The sequence below is a fragment of the Lissotriton vulgaris genome, chromosome 1_1 (assembly GCF_964263255.1).
Source record: "Lissotriton vulgaris chromosome 1_1, aLisVul1.2, whole genome shotgun sequence".
NCBI classification, from domain to species: domain Eukaryota; kingdom Metazoa; phylum Chordata; class Amphibia; order Caudata; family Salamandridae; genus Lissotriton; species Lissotriton vulgaris.
Window position 1 is genome coordinate 1,316,527,480 of NC_141685.1, and position 13,931 is coordinate 1,316,541,410.

The following is a 13,931-nucleotide window of genomic DNA, read 5'->3' on the forward strand; positions in this document are numbered from 1 at the left end:
CCATTCGGGGAAAGTCCCCCTCGATTGGTTGCCCCGACTGCCCCGAGTATTTATCCGTCCCTAGTACCTCAGGTATTGCATGGCAATTCTGCTGAAAGGGGGTTGCAGGAAAAAGAGAGAGAAGCCCTGACTAAACAGCGAGAGGAATTAGTCAGAACCATTGCCCAGATGCATCCCCATCCTGATTCCTTGACCATTCCGGTAACTATTGGTCCTGCTATCCCAATGTATAAAAATGACCTGACTAGTCCCCTTCCTCCTGTTATCACCCCAATACTGCCTACTCCTAGCTTCCAGACCCCGAGGAAGGAAGTATTCATAGATGAGGATCAGGAAAGTGAGTGTGAATCTGGAAGTTTGATGGATCTGCCCATAAGGGAGTCAAGGGCCAGTGTAGTAGGGACAAGAAGTCAGCCCAGACAAAAGGAAGTGGTGATTGAAAGTGCAACTGGAATTAGGAACGCCTCTTTAGTTTCCCCTGAAGAATTAGACAGATGGACAAAGGAGATAGAGAAGGAGACCGCTCCCCAACCTAAAGCATTGGAAATATATAAATTAAGAATAGAAATAGAAGAAATGATGGCTGGGAACGTGGGAGTTGAGCGCCTGAGCTCGTATAATGAAGAAGAGTTACTATTCATCAGTAAAAATCTTACCCGGAGTGCTAGAGTGCTCCATGAAAAGATAATGGATGCCGCCACAGAAATGGGAGTTGATGTTAGTCGCTCCAAAATTCTTCAGAGACCTTACAGAGTAGACTTCTCAGACAAGGATTTAGAAAGCCTGAATGTGATGGGAAAGCAGATCCAAGTAAGAGAGTTGTTGAAAATCCTGCAGAAATGGGGCGAAGTGGGGAAATGGAGAACAAGGTGGGCAAAGAAAAAGGAAGGCAGCAGGGCTGGGTCCGTAACTTCAGAATTCGTATTAAAGGAAGTAACCCCAACAGAAAAATTGTGCCCCATGAGAGAGGTCCCGGGAGGAAAATATGTCCATGTCCCTTGGTCCAGACAAGACATTGTGTCATTTACAAACGACTTCCCGAAATTACGTGAGAAACCAGTTGACTGGTACAGACAGGTAGAACGTTTCATAAAAGTTCAGAAATGCCTGCTGAAAGACCTGGATGGGTTTTTCGACATTGTGGTCCCTGTAGATCTGTGGACGGAATGTAAGATAGAAATTGATTGGCCTAATGATGAATATCCCAGGGATGAGAAAACGGGGGCCCCTTCACCGGATGTAATGAGGAAATATGACCAGGTCATACAGTACCTTAAGAAAAAGGTGCCAGCAAAGGAGACGGATTGGACCCGTATAGATAGAACCACCCAAGAACGTGATGAAACGGTGCATTCATTTTATGAAAGGTTACTGCAGGTATTCAAAACTTACAGTGGTATCGACAATGTAGACATGAAAGACATGACGCATTTCAGTTACAGGTTTGTGCTAGGATTAAGGCCTGAAATCTCACAATGGATTAGAGATAACAAAATCAGTTGGCAGGGAAAACCCATAGATGATGTCCTGAAATATGCAAAATACTGCGAAGATGAAATCGAGAATAAAAAGAAAGCCCTCAAGGAGAAAGTGATGTGGGCACAGGTAAAATTAGCTGAACAGCAAGAAAAACAGTTAAGTAAAATGACTTCTGATAATAGTGTTCCGAATACCAATTCTGGGGGGGGAGGAAAGCCCAGACCTAAAATGAGTCGTGAAGAGGCCATGAAAAAGTTTCCGTGCCATGGGTGCGGCCAGATGGGGCATTGGAGAGACGAGTGTCCACACCTACAGGCCGGTAATGCCCCTGTAAATGGTTTAAATCCACAGGTGCCGAAAGAGGGGACAAGAAAACCCCAGCAACAGGTAAAATTACCTCCAGTACCCCGCGCTCCTAGACAGAATTTTAAGAGTCAGGGTCAGCAGAATGAGAGGGCGGAAGTATGGGAGGTTGAGAGTGAAAGAAATGCAGTCATTCCACAGTACTTGCTAAATGATACCTTCCTTTGTGAAGATCAAGATTGACGGGGCCTGAGAGGGGAGGATGAGGAGTGCGTACTTGGCGCCTCCTTACCGGTAGACCAGACTGGACCATACATTGAAGGAAAGGTAGAGGGAAAAGACGTCACCTTTCTGTTGGACACTGGTGCTACCAGATCTACTGTAAGAACAGTGGATGTTCCTAACCTACCCCTCTCGGGAGAAGCAATCCAAGTAGTGGGAGTCTCGAATCAGATAATAAGTACCCCTGTAACTGAACCAATGGAGATTTCTATAGGAAATTTCAAGGAAATGCACAGATTTGTGGTCTGTGATTCCAGTCCTGTAAACCTACTAGGACGTGATTTGTTGTGCAAGATGCGTTGTACCATTTTCTGCACACCAAATGGCGTTGAAATTCAGACCCCCGATGAAGATGGCCTGTACAAACTGATGTTAGTCAGACAAGATGCTGATATCAAGCCTTTGACAATTGAGGATTTACCTGAGGAACTCCAGCTAAGAGTGGTACCAGAAGTGTGGGATTTCACAGGAAAAGATGTAGGCCTGATGGCAAATGTGGACCCAGTTAAAATAGCAATAAAAACTAATGCTGTATACCCGAAAACCAGACAGTACAAAATGAGTGCAGAAGTAAAGGCAGGAGTAGCGACTGAAATTACGAGGCTGCTCGAAGCAGAAATAATAGAAGAAGTGTTGAGCAGCCCCTGTAATTCGCCTATCATTGGGATCAAAAAGCCTAGTGGGAAGTACCGGGTGGTGCAAGATTTGCGCAAGGTAAACCAAATTGTTGTGCCTTGCTGTCCTATTGTACCCAACCCTGCAGTAATACTATACCAGATTCCCTGGAATGCAGAATGGTTCACTGTCATCGATCTGTGCCACGCATTCTTTTCCATCCCATTGCATCCCGAAAGCAAATTCCTTTTCAGTTTTGAATTTGACAGCCATATCTATGTCTGGAATCGTGTCCCCCAGGGGTACACCGAAAGTCCATCGATTTTCAACCAGATACTGAAAAAGTGCCTTGAATCCCTAGTGCTGCCAAGAGAGTCTGTTTTGGTGCAGTACATAGATGACCTGTTAGTGGCATCTAAAACCCAGTCTGACTGTGTCACTGACACAATTGCCTTGCTGAATCACCTAGGAAAAGGAGGACATAAAGTGTCGCCTGACAAATTACAATTCTGTAAAAACTCAGTAAAATATCTGGGGCACCAGATAGAAAAAGGAATAAGGAAGGTCACTACCGAAAGGATCAAAATAATTAAAGCAATGGAACTGCCCACCACCCAGAAAGAGGTGAGAATGTTCTTGGGAGTTGTGGGTTACTGCAGACAATGGATTGTAGGATTTGCAGCTCTAGCCCGACCCCTGATAAATATGACAAAGAAAGGAGTGGAAGACCCCGTCCACTGGGACAGTGAAAGCATGAATGCTTGGGTAACTCTGAGAAACTGTCTATGTACCGCACCTGCATTGGGTATGCCTGAGTACACTAAGCCCTTTGAGCTGTTCTGTGACACGAGAGAGAATTGTGCTCTTTCGGTCCTGACCCAGGAGCACGGATTAGTCAGAAGACCGGTAGCCTACTTTTCGGCCACCCTAGATCCAGTGGCTGCTGGACTGCCTGGCTGCTTAAAAGCCGTTGCTGCTACTTGCGTCAGTCTGGAACAGAGTGAGAACATTGTCATGGGACATCCCGTCACTGTCTATGTTCCTCATTCTGTTGTCATCCTACTGACTAGAACTAAGACCCAGTACCTCACACCTAGTCGGCTGACTAAGTATGAGAGAATTTTGATTGGTGCTGAAAATGTAACTATTTCCCGGTGCAATGTCCTAAACCCTGCGACACTGTTACCCGTCCCTCTGGATGTGGACTCTGATGAGGAAGGGGAACATAATTGCATCGATCTAACTGAATATAGCACAAAACCCCGTCCAGACATCCGTGAAATAGCGCTACTTGACGGGGATAAAACAATGTTCGTGGATGGCTCGTGTTTGAGACATGAGAGTGGAAGTCTAAGTGCTGCCTATGCTGTGGTTACACTGACAGGAACCATCGAGGCATCCTACATGCGCGAGGTGAAATCTGCACAAGTGGCGGAGCTCATCGCGTTAACTCGAGCATGCAAGAGGGGAAAGAACAAAAGAATTACTGTTTACACAGACAGTCAGTACTGTTTCGGGGTTGTTCATGACTTCGGCCAATTGTGGTTACAAAGAGAATTCATGACTTCCTCAGGCACACCTATCCGAAATGGGAAGGTGGTGCATGACTTACTGGAAGCTATCCAATTACCCAAAGAATTGGCTGTGGTCAAGTGTGCGGCTCACAGATCTGGAAATGATGATGTGACTGCCGGTAATAGGTACGCTGACCAAATTGCACAGTTTTGTGCCCGACACCATATGTCCCTACAAATTGCCCTGTGGGATGGAACCAGCTGCCAACTTATGTTGTTTGAGAATGTGTCAACGTGGGACGAATTAAAAGAGTTGCAACAAGCCACAGACAGGCAAGAAAAGGGCAGGTGGGCCGCAAATGGATGCGAGTTGAGAGAAGATGGTGTGGTGGTGAATCCGGCTGGGAGGCCTGTGCTGCCTGATAGTTTGATCGACCCCATGGTCAGAATGATACATGAGCCAACACATATGGGAAGAGATGCGATGTGTCGGGTGTTTGAACAGGTGTTCTGTAATTCAAAGTTCAAGAACCAGGCGGAAAGGCTTTGCCAGAGGTGCCTAGTGTGTCAGCAATTCAATGCAGGAAAAAAGACAGTAGTAAAGCAGAGCACTATTGGAAAGGCAGTAGGGCCCTTCGTTAGAATGCAGGCAGACTTCATAACCATGCCCAGATGCAAAGGATATAGATATGTCTTAGTCATAGTATGTCTATTCTCCAGGTGGGTGGAAGCATATCCAGCTAAGAAAAATGACGCTATCACCACAGCCAAATTGTTGCTCAGGGAGTTGATACCTAGGTATGGGATCCCAGAGACAATCGAAACGGACCAAGGTGGGCATTTTGCCAACGATGTCCTAGAGAAACTCTGTAAAGCATTCAAAATGAAGCAAAGATTGCACTGCGCCTACCATCCAGAGGCTTCTGGGGTAGTGGAACAAATAAATGGCACCCTGAAGTCCAGATTGGGAAAAATGTGTGATTCCACAAAAATGAACTGGATAGAGGCTTTACCCCTGGTGCTGATGAGTTTGAGAAGTATCCCGAATCGAAAGACTGGCCTAAGTCCCCATGAAGTGTTGATGGGAAGAGTGATGCGCCAGGCATGGGTACCCGGAAACAAACTGCTAAGCATTTCTGATGATATGGTGATAGAATACTGCAAGCAGCTGGGTGACCAAGTGCGTTCTCTCTCTCAGCAGATTGGAGAGACAGAAGACGAGTGGCCAAGGGATCCAGCACACAATCTGCAACCAGGAGACTGGGTGGTGTTAAAGAAACACACCCGGAGCAGTTGCCTGAAGCCAAGGTGGGGAAAGCCACGACAAGTGATCCTCGTCACTACCACTGCTGTGAAGTGTGCTGGTGTACCGAAGTGGATCCACGCCAGCCACACAAAGCGGGTATCTGGAGAAAACGCGACTGGAGCTGAAGGCAGCGCAGCTGAAGAGGCTTCCGAGGAAGAAAGTCCGGAGCTAGCTGACATCGAGCTGCCGAGCACAAGTCGAGACGTTGAATGGTATCCCGCCGACGAACCGGTTCATGATCCAATACGAACCCGGAAATATTCTTACTTAGACAGTGAGTGGGATAGTCCAGGTGAGTCAGAAATAGAAGAAGAAGGTCAGGTCAACGAAAGCCACAAAACACCTGATCAGGACATAGGCCAAGTAGGGTCAGATCAAGACCTCGAGACTCCTCCTGAAACTCCGGAGCCGAGAAAGGGACAGTTAGAAGTTAGAGCTGACGTTCATGCAGAAGAAAGCGAAGAGATCGAAGAGCATGAACAGGAACAGATAGAACTAGATCAAAGTGCTCAGACAACGGAAACAACAGTAATCAAAAATAAGAAGAAAGTGCGTTTTGAATCTGAGCAGGGTCAGAATAGGGACCAGGCAGAAGAAATAGACGAAAGACCTGGAACTAGTCAGACAGGCAGGGAAACAGGAGTGCCACATCAAAAAGTGAAAAGAGTGCACGAGGAAGGCGAAGTCTCCTCAACCACCGGGAGGCACGGAGGAAGAAGTGCACCCCGATACGTCAAGAGACTAAGGCTCAGACTAAAGACCGTCGAAGAAAACGATAAAGACCGGAAAAGGGCTCAAAGTGAAAGAAATGCAGCCCAAGGCAAATCGCTGAGAAAGAGCGACAGAATAAAGAAACAGAACCGACTGTATCGGAGCCCTGAGTGGACGTACTTTGTGTTGGAGGAAATTGACGAGCCAAACCACAGTGGCAACAGTGACAACGAGTCCATTGCTGATCGGAGTTCGGACGAAGACCCTCCTTGAGAGAGCCCTGAAGTGAGCCTTTGGGCCAAAGAAACGAAGAGGGGTAGCAAAAGCCACCTGTAAGCTAAAAATGTCTGATCCGAGTGTCTCTGGGAGATCCCGGTGTGGGTGTCTCAAAACCTGTTGTAAGATATGCTTGTGTAGTGTAGCTATACTAATAGTAATGTGGATAGGACTAACCGTTTTTCTACCCTTTATGATAAGTAGAAATCCAAACTTGTCCCCTACTGAACCCGAAGCAGTAGATGTAGGGGTTGTACAGACTGCAGAAACACCACGAAGACTAGAAAGACGCGACAAAAGAGTAGGACTGACACACACACGACCTAATTTAGAAGCACCAGATGAGGATGGACTACATTTTCACAAAATGAGAAACAGGACGCATCTAAATGTTTTTGCTAACTTGTTAGTGCATTATGTAGAAGCTATGGAAATAGAGGACTGTTATGTCTGCATGAAGCTACCAACATCAGTGGCTGAAGGCGTGACATACCACCATCTACCTTTGACCTATGGAATCTCCTGTAGTATATTAGCTAGCTTGTTCTATAGAAGCACCTTGCAGTACTATTATTCAAATGATGACGTAGTATTTTCTGAACTTCCTGTTAGAGGACATTTGAACCGTGTACATACTACAAGTGACGTGACCCGCTATATGGGAGAATATTTCCTGACTATAGGTAACATAGACTTAGATCAAGCAAGAGAAGACAATCTGACCTGTTCACTGCAAGAGCAGGAAAAGATGTTTATAAAAATGGCAGACAGAAGGAGAGAAAAATTTCAGAAGAAGGCAAATGACGAGAAGGATAGAATCCCTAGGTGGGCTGAGCACATGGATAACACCTCAGAAGGCGAAGCCAGTCCTGCCTTGTTGCTGGATTTTGAAAGAAAGGGGAAACTTTGTATCCATAGGGAAAAGACAGAGTACTATAACAATGTATTCATCGGTTCCAGCGAGTGTGAACATAATTATAAGGTAATTGGAGGCTGGGGATTCAAAAATGGGTCAGAACCTGTGTTTCCCGGAATATATTATATATGTGGGAACAAGGCTTATTTCAAATTGCCGGATCACTGGTATGGAAGCTGCTATTTTGGCATTGTTTTCCCGAAAATATACCATGTGAATAATGCAGCTGGAAGCGATGATGAAACTAATGGCTTAGTGCGTAGTAGGCGCGAAAGTGTAGGTGAAATTATGGGTGATATTTTTAGTGCACTGATACCTGGAATGGGGGTAGTTCTGAACACCCATAGAATCTGCAAACTGTCTACAGTAGTGGACCGGTTATCAACGGATACTGCTGCTGGTTTCCTGCTGGTCAATACTGAAATGGTTGCGATCAGATCAATGGTTTTACAAAATCGTCTTGCCCTTGACACCCTATTAGCAAAAGAGGGCGGAGTCTGTAGAATGCTGAAAGCGCAACATTGTTGCACCTACATTCCTGATAAAAGTATCGAATTAAAACAATATGTGAAGAACATAACTAATTTGGAAAGGGAACTCAAACCATTGGAGGTTGACAGTGCCTGGACGAGACTGACTGGAGGTCTCTCCTCTATAGGTAGTTGGTTTACTAACTTAGGTAGGAATATTTTGTGGAAAATACTGATGCCAATAGTTATAATAGGTGTGGTTGTATTGATCATTTTTATCTGCTGCAAATGTCAAAAGTGCAAAAAGAAATATACAGTAAATCCGAGGGGGGTGAAAAGAAATATTGATGATTTAGAATTAGAAGAGTTGAAGAGTGCAATTTACAAAAAGGCGAAAAATGACCACTCTCATAGAGAAGCTGCAAGAAAACTCAACGACAAATTTGTTGAAATTCGGATGAGTGATGTGGATGAATGAGAAAAGTTGGCATCTGTTTCCTTCATGTAGTGATGATAGTAAATATCATCAAAGAGGGGATTGATGGAGCAAGGATTTGCCCGTAAAACGCCTTGCTCGTATGCAAAACCCTTGTCTAAACTGCATAATAATATTAACCTCGTTATTCGTCATTTATAAAGCGTTTTCCCAACACGCGGGTGTCCCCAGGATGCTTGCTTGTTTGTCTTTTCGTATTAAAACGAAGCTTGCACTGAAAATGGCTGCTTTGCCGAAATTCAGTCTGCGCATGCGTCGGTCATACCCATGTGATGTGACGCACTCGCATTCTGGAGGGATTCTGTGCTCATGCGCATTGATGCTAAACATGGCCGCTTGTCTCTCACCACGCTCTCTGCTCGCTGCAGCTGCTTTAGCCTATCTGTCTTTTCGCACTAATCCTTAATGCTATAGTCATTATAAAGTAAGGGTTGGTTAAGTTTTATCTTGGTATACAGTGCGATCGTTTTTATGTATGATTTTAATTTGTTTTCGCTTACTTTTCATGTACCGCGTCTTTGTGGGCTGGGGCAATCATGAGCGGAGCCATACTTGAAGCTCTGCTGGGCACCGTCACATGACCGGAGAAAGTTCCAACCGCGCAGAAGCTAAATCTAGCCAGCTGGCTCCTGAAGCACAATGCGCCTGGGAACATCGCTGGGAATACGGAGTCTTACCTTGGAAAAAGCAATACTGTTGCTACCTATTGTGAACTGTCCTGTACTACTGTATTCCATGCATGGGAACGTGAACTCGGGGGGCGGGTGTGCAAAATTGAATATTAAACATGAGAAAACTGAATTCTAGGAGGTGGTAATGACCGCACCACCTCTCCTGACCAATCACAATGTGGGAATCTGTCACTTGCAACATTAGTGGGTGGTCTAGGGGTTCCCAAAACCGTATAATTGCCCTAGTTTAGCTTAGGAAAATTGTCCGACTTGTCCGAGTAGCAGACCTGTCACTGACCCTACGATCTCAATAGGTGCTCATTCTGAAAGTGCTGCGGAGCACTTTGTCCATACTTTCCACAATCTCCTAAGGGGTGGAAAATCCTAAGTGCTGGCGAAGCACTTTGCTGGGGAATTCGAAAAATCCAATCGGGGTTTCTGGCGGATTACTTGCAGGAGGGGGTAACGCAGGCGTTGCTGTCCGAAGCTGTGGGTGTTGGTCGTACCCTGGGAGGCCCAATCTTTGACCTGAACCTGAGGGGTATCCTGTCCTTACTGTCCGTGAGCTGTACCTGCTCGCATTCTGACATTCCCTTTCTGAGGGTCCCTGTCCCCGTCTTCCCAACTGACCCGTGGCCAGGGTTGGTCTTCAATCTGAACTAGGTAAATATAGATTGTGGGTTTACGTCTCTCTCTCTCTCTCTCTCTCTTTTATCTGATCGGGTAAAAGCATTCTTACCTGTGTTATTGTTTTATTGCCATTGCGATTATATGTGTCTGAATTTTAGTTGGTTCCTTCTCTCCCCCCCTCCTTTAGAAACTCATTGATTTTATAAAACCATAGCATGTTCCCGTTTTTTCCCCTTTCCTTTAGTGGTTTGCAGTGAACTTAGCAAGAATAGCTTAAATACTTAGGTTAAGTACATGTTCTAGGTCTCATCCCCAATCCTACGTTCTAGTATAAAATTGCAGTGACTAGTTTTTGTTCTAAAACTTCTACCTTTAGTTTCCCATATATCCTAATGGTCTTATTTTTGATGCAAAGTTACCTATTGGTGTTGATTTTAATGTTTGATATATTACTCTGTGTATCGCTTATTATCTTGGCATCTTCTCTTTGAATTCTTATATAAAGTTTCTTTGACTTCATCAGGTGTCTGTGGTCATTTTACAGAATTGTGGAAAGTATATTACTGATTTTAAAGTGTATTGGATGTTAGGCCTGTCTACTATTTTCCCTAATAGCTCCAGGTCCGTCGTAAGAATTGTGCCTGTGGTAAGTCGGGTACATGGTAAGCAGAGGTAAATCCAAACTTGATTACTCTTAGCAGCGTGCAGGAGGAGAAATCCTCACCCGGATCACCCAATCAAATTAGTGGAGTAATAAAAGGTTTCTTTTCACGCCAAGGGCCCAGTGCGTGTGAAGGAATTGGTAACTCGGGTGACCTGGGGAAAACTGCGCGCTCTAGCAATCTCTCTGACCTAAACACACTAGCTTTTTGCTGTCCTTATTTTTCTGTTCACAGACCAGTAGTTTCTTTGGTTGTTTTATAAGGTTTAGTGCTGGGACAGAATACTGTCTGGTCTTTAAATATTTTCCCTAGGACCCCCTATTTAAATAATTTGTGACACCATGGATATCCCCAACTCCTCCCAGTTTCATCTTGGATTGTGCGTCCATAGCCCTAAAAGAGAATTTCTTTCAATTTAAAGAACAGCTATACCACCAGATACAGGGTACTTCCATGGGTAGCACCTTTGCCCAGAGTCTAGCTTGCCTTTATATGTCAGCTTTTGAAGGAGAGTATATCTCACCAATAACAACCCATACAAGGAAAATATCCTCAAATTGGCGAAGATATATCGATGACATACTGATTTTATGGCAAGGGAATGCAAGCATCTGTACGGACTTCTGAGAATGGATTAACACACTCAATCCTTTCCTAAAAATTACAAGCACTGTGTCTGCACACTCAGTACCATTTTGTGATCTATTGCTCTCAAGAGAAGGTGGCAGAATACTCACCACCAACTACAGAAAACCAACAGACAGGAACAGCCTGTTACCTTACGAAAGTCACCACCCTAAAGCCCTCTGTGACAATCTACCAGTGGAACAGTTCCTTCGCCAATGCTGCAACAGTAACACCATGAAGGAGTACAACGCTCAAGCCTCCACACCGAGATCCAACCTGATTACCCGACACTATCCTCATAGGATTGTCAACCAAGCCTACAAATGAGCAAAAAATATCCATCAGGACTCCCTTTTGGTGACCAAGGTAAAACCACCAACAGACACACTGACCTGCGTTACCACCTTCACCCCCTCATCCAATAAAATTCAGAAAGTCATCAAAAAACATTGGCCTATCCTTAACACAGGAACCCTGGAGGTAGGGGACCCCTTTTTGAATACAAACACACCAACGACTTTAGAGACATGCTTGTCCACACACTACCAACCCCGCACAGGGACCCTCAAACCACACTCTGGGGCCTTCCTCAGGTCAAGGGACACTACCCCTGTGGGTCATGTACAGTATGCCTTTTCAACAAGATCACTAAGGAGCTTGACGTAGGTTTAACCCACCCTTGGCAACAGAGGCACCACACAAATTGCAACACGAAGAACTGCATTTACCTCATCACGTGCCTATGTGGACAAAGGTATGACTACTAGAATGGTCAAAATCAGAATTACCGAACCTCAGAGTACCATCCGCTGTAAGAAGTCCAGCACAAAAATGTCTTCTCACTTCATGAAAATGAACCATCCTGAGGACAGTTTAAGGTGGACTATAATTGAAGCTAACAGTAAATGATACATGAGTTTCCTTTTCTCTAAAGAGCAGCAGTGGGTTTTCCGTCTTAAGACACATGTCCTTGGTTTGAATGACGACTTCCCCTGGTCTGAATGCACTATTTAACTTTACATCCTCATGATATCTAGGACATTTAACAAACATATACACCCACTTCTACTAACATCTGGTGTTACCCCTCTTGGTTAGTAGCATGATCATACGGAAAGTCTGTGCAACACTTTCCCACTAGTGCAATCATAAGGGAAGCCTGTGCAACAACACCTTGGCACTTTCCTCCAACCTGCACTTCTCCCATCTCTGGGCCTGAATGCGTGTGTTTCTTGGAAAGTAACCTATACTCTTCACACCCCTTATTGACCCCTTGTGTTATCTTCCAAACAGGGCTATTACTGTTTATATTTCTGGGCATTTACACTCATGACACAATAAACTGGTCATTTTAACATGCTCCTTGTACTCGTCCATTTCAATACCCCTTAGTGGAGACAAGTTTATTTAGGGGCTGACAATTGGGTAAGTGTTTTGCACCCACTAAAAACACTATTTGCCAAGTAGCCTTGGATCCCTGGCGGCCGTATTTATCGTTTAAATATGACAAGATCAGGCAACGAGCACCAACTACTTGCTCCCCCCTCCTCTCTCTCCATGCACGCGTTTCCCTGTCATGTGGGACGTGGTTCAACCATGCCCCCGCCGGCACCAGGTTTACCATTTAACCAGCACCAGTTAGGGTATCTGGTCCTTCCAGGCGATTAGGCGTATGGGTAGGGGTAGGTGACGATACCAACCGCAGAGAGAACTGAGTACAGTATGTCCAGCGGACAGGCTAGATCTGTACGGCCCATTTTCCTTTTTTAATACTGAGCCTCTCATTACTCATTCCCGCAGATCTCATACCACAAGCTAGATGCGAGACCCTGCACTGACCCAAGGGCCACAATACTTGAAAAAGAAGGGTAAGCAACAAATCACTCAAATATAAGGATATGTGTGGTAATATAAAATAAGTCCATTAGAGCCGAGGTGTAGAAGATGGTATTTATTGAAGATGGTAGCTATAGTCCTTAGATCATAATGTGAAGCCCCACCAGGAGCAGCTCCCTTGCTGCTCAGCCCATACTCTCAACTGACACTCTCAGGTATCCCAACATTCTGTGACCTCACCACTCATACCAACATTCTACAACATCCACACTGGCTGAGCAGCAAGGACCATGAACTAGGAAAGATGCATTGCATAGTATATACGATACAACAATATGTTTCAGTGTGCTTGTATTATCTACGACTCTCTTTGTGTGTTTGTTAGTCTTGTGCACTTGTGGACCTGCTATATATTTTTAAACAGCACATGAACACATGTCCCACGCTCTAGATTTCGGAATGAAAAGCACCTGAATTAAACAGTTACTTGCCTGCCATTCAACCTTGAGCTTAGTGATCCTTGTACAGGGAAAATGCTTTTTTACACCTTTCAGATCAATACCGACAGAGCCTCCACTGTTCCCTGTGCTGGATTTTTGCTCACTGGTTCTTGAGGGGGCATGCCAATGGTTCCTATTCCTTTGGCAAAGAACTGTGCCATGAGTTGTATCTACAGGGGCAGGTTGCGGAGGAGTGTGAAAATATTCTGTACCTAATCACTTAGTTGTCAGTGACTGCCTACGAACAACCGTAGTAGCAGCAGCATTTTTCCTGCGCAATGCTACTAAACGGAGTCTGCTTCTGGCATGTAAAGCCTCACTCCCATGTCTGGCATCAGAAGCAAGAATTCTGTAGAAGTCACCCTTTACTGCATAAATGATACGCTGAAACTCAATTATTTATTTAAACTCTTTATTCCCTCGGAGCGCTGGGGAAACGCTCTCGCTGCCTTCGGGACTCGGCCGCTATCTAAAATGGCCGCCCTTCCGGTTCCGGTCTCCTACCCCTGGGGAACACTAGACCGTCACCACATATCTCCCCCCTTTAGCACCCACAACATTGTGTGAAAAGTTCAACGGAAAAGTCTTACTGTATGCTCATTGTAAAGTCTTCAAACCTCTTGGGAGCTCTTACGAC

At 45.1% G+C, this 13,931-nt stretch overlaps 1 protein-coding gene across 1 annotated transcript in view; it reads left to right on the forward strand.

Moving 5' to 3' along the window:
* The first annotated feature begins 12,781 nt into the window (after nucleotides 1-12,781).
* HIGD1C (HIG1 hypoxia inducible domain family member 1C) overlaps nucleotides 12,782-13,931 on the forward strand; it is a 32,724-nt gene continuing 31,574 nt past the window's right edge. The window contains exon 1 of the mRNA XM_086965724.1: nucleotides 12,782-12,826. The gene's annotated coding sequence lies outside the window, so the exon portion shown is untranslated. The remainder of the gene's footprint in view (nucleotides 12,827-13,931) is intronic.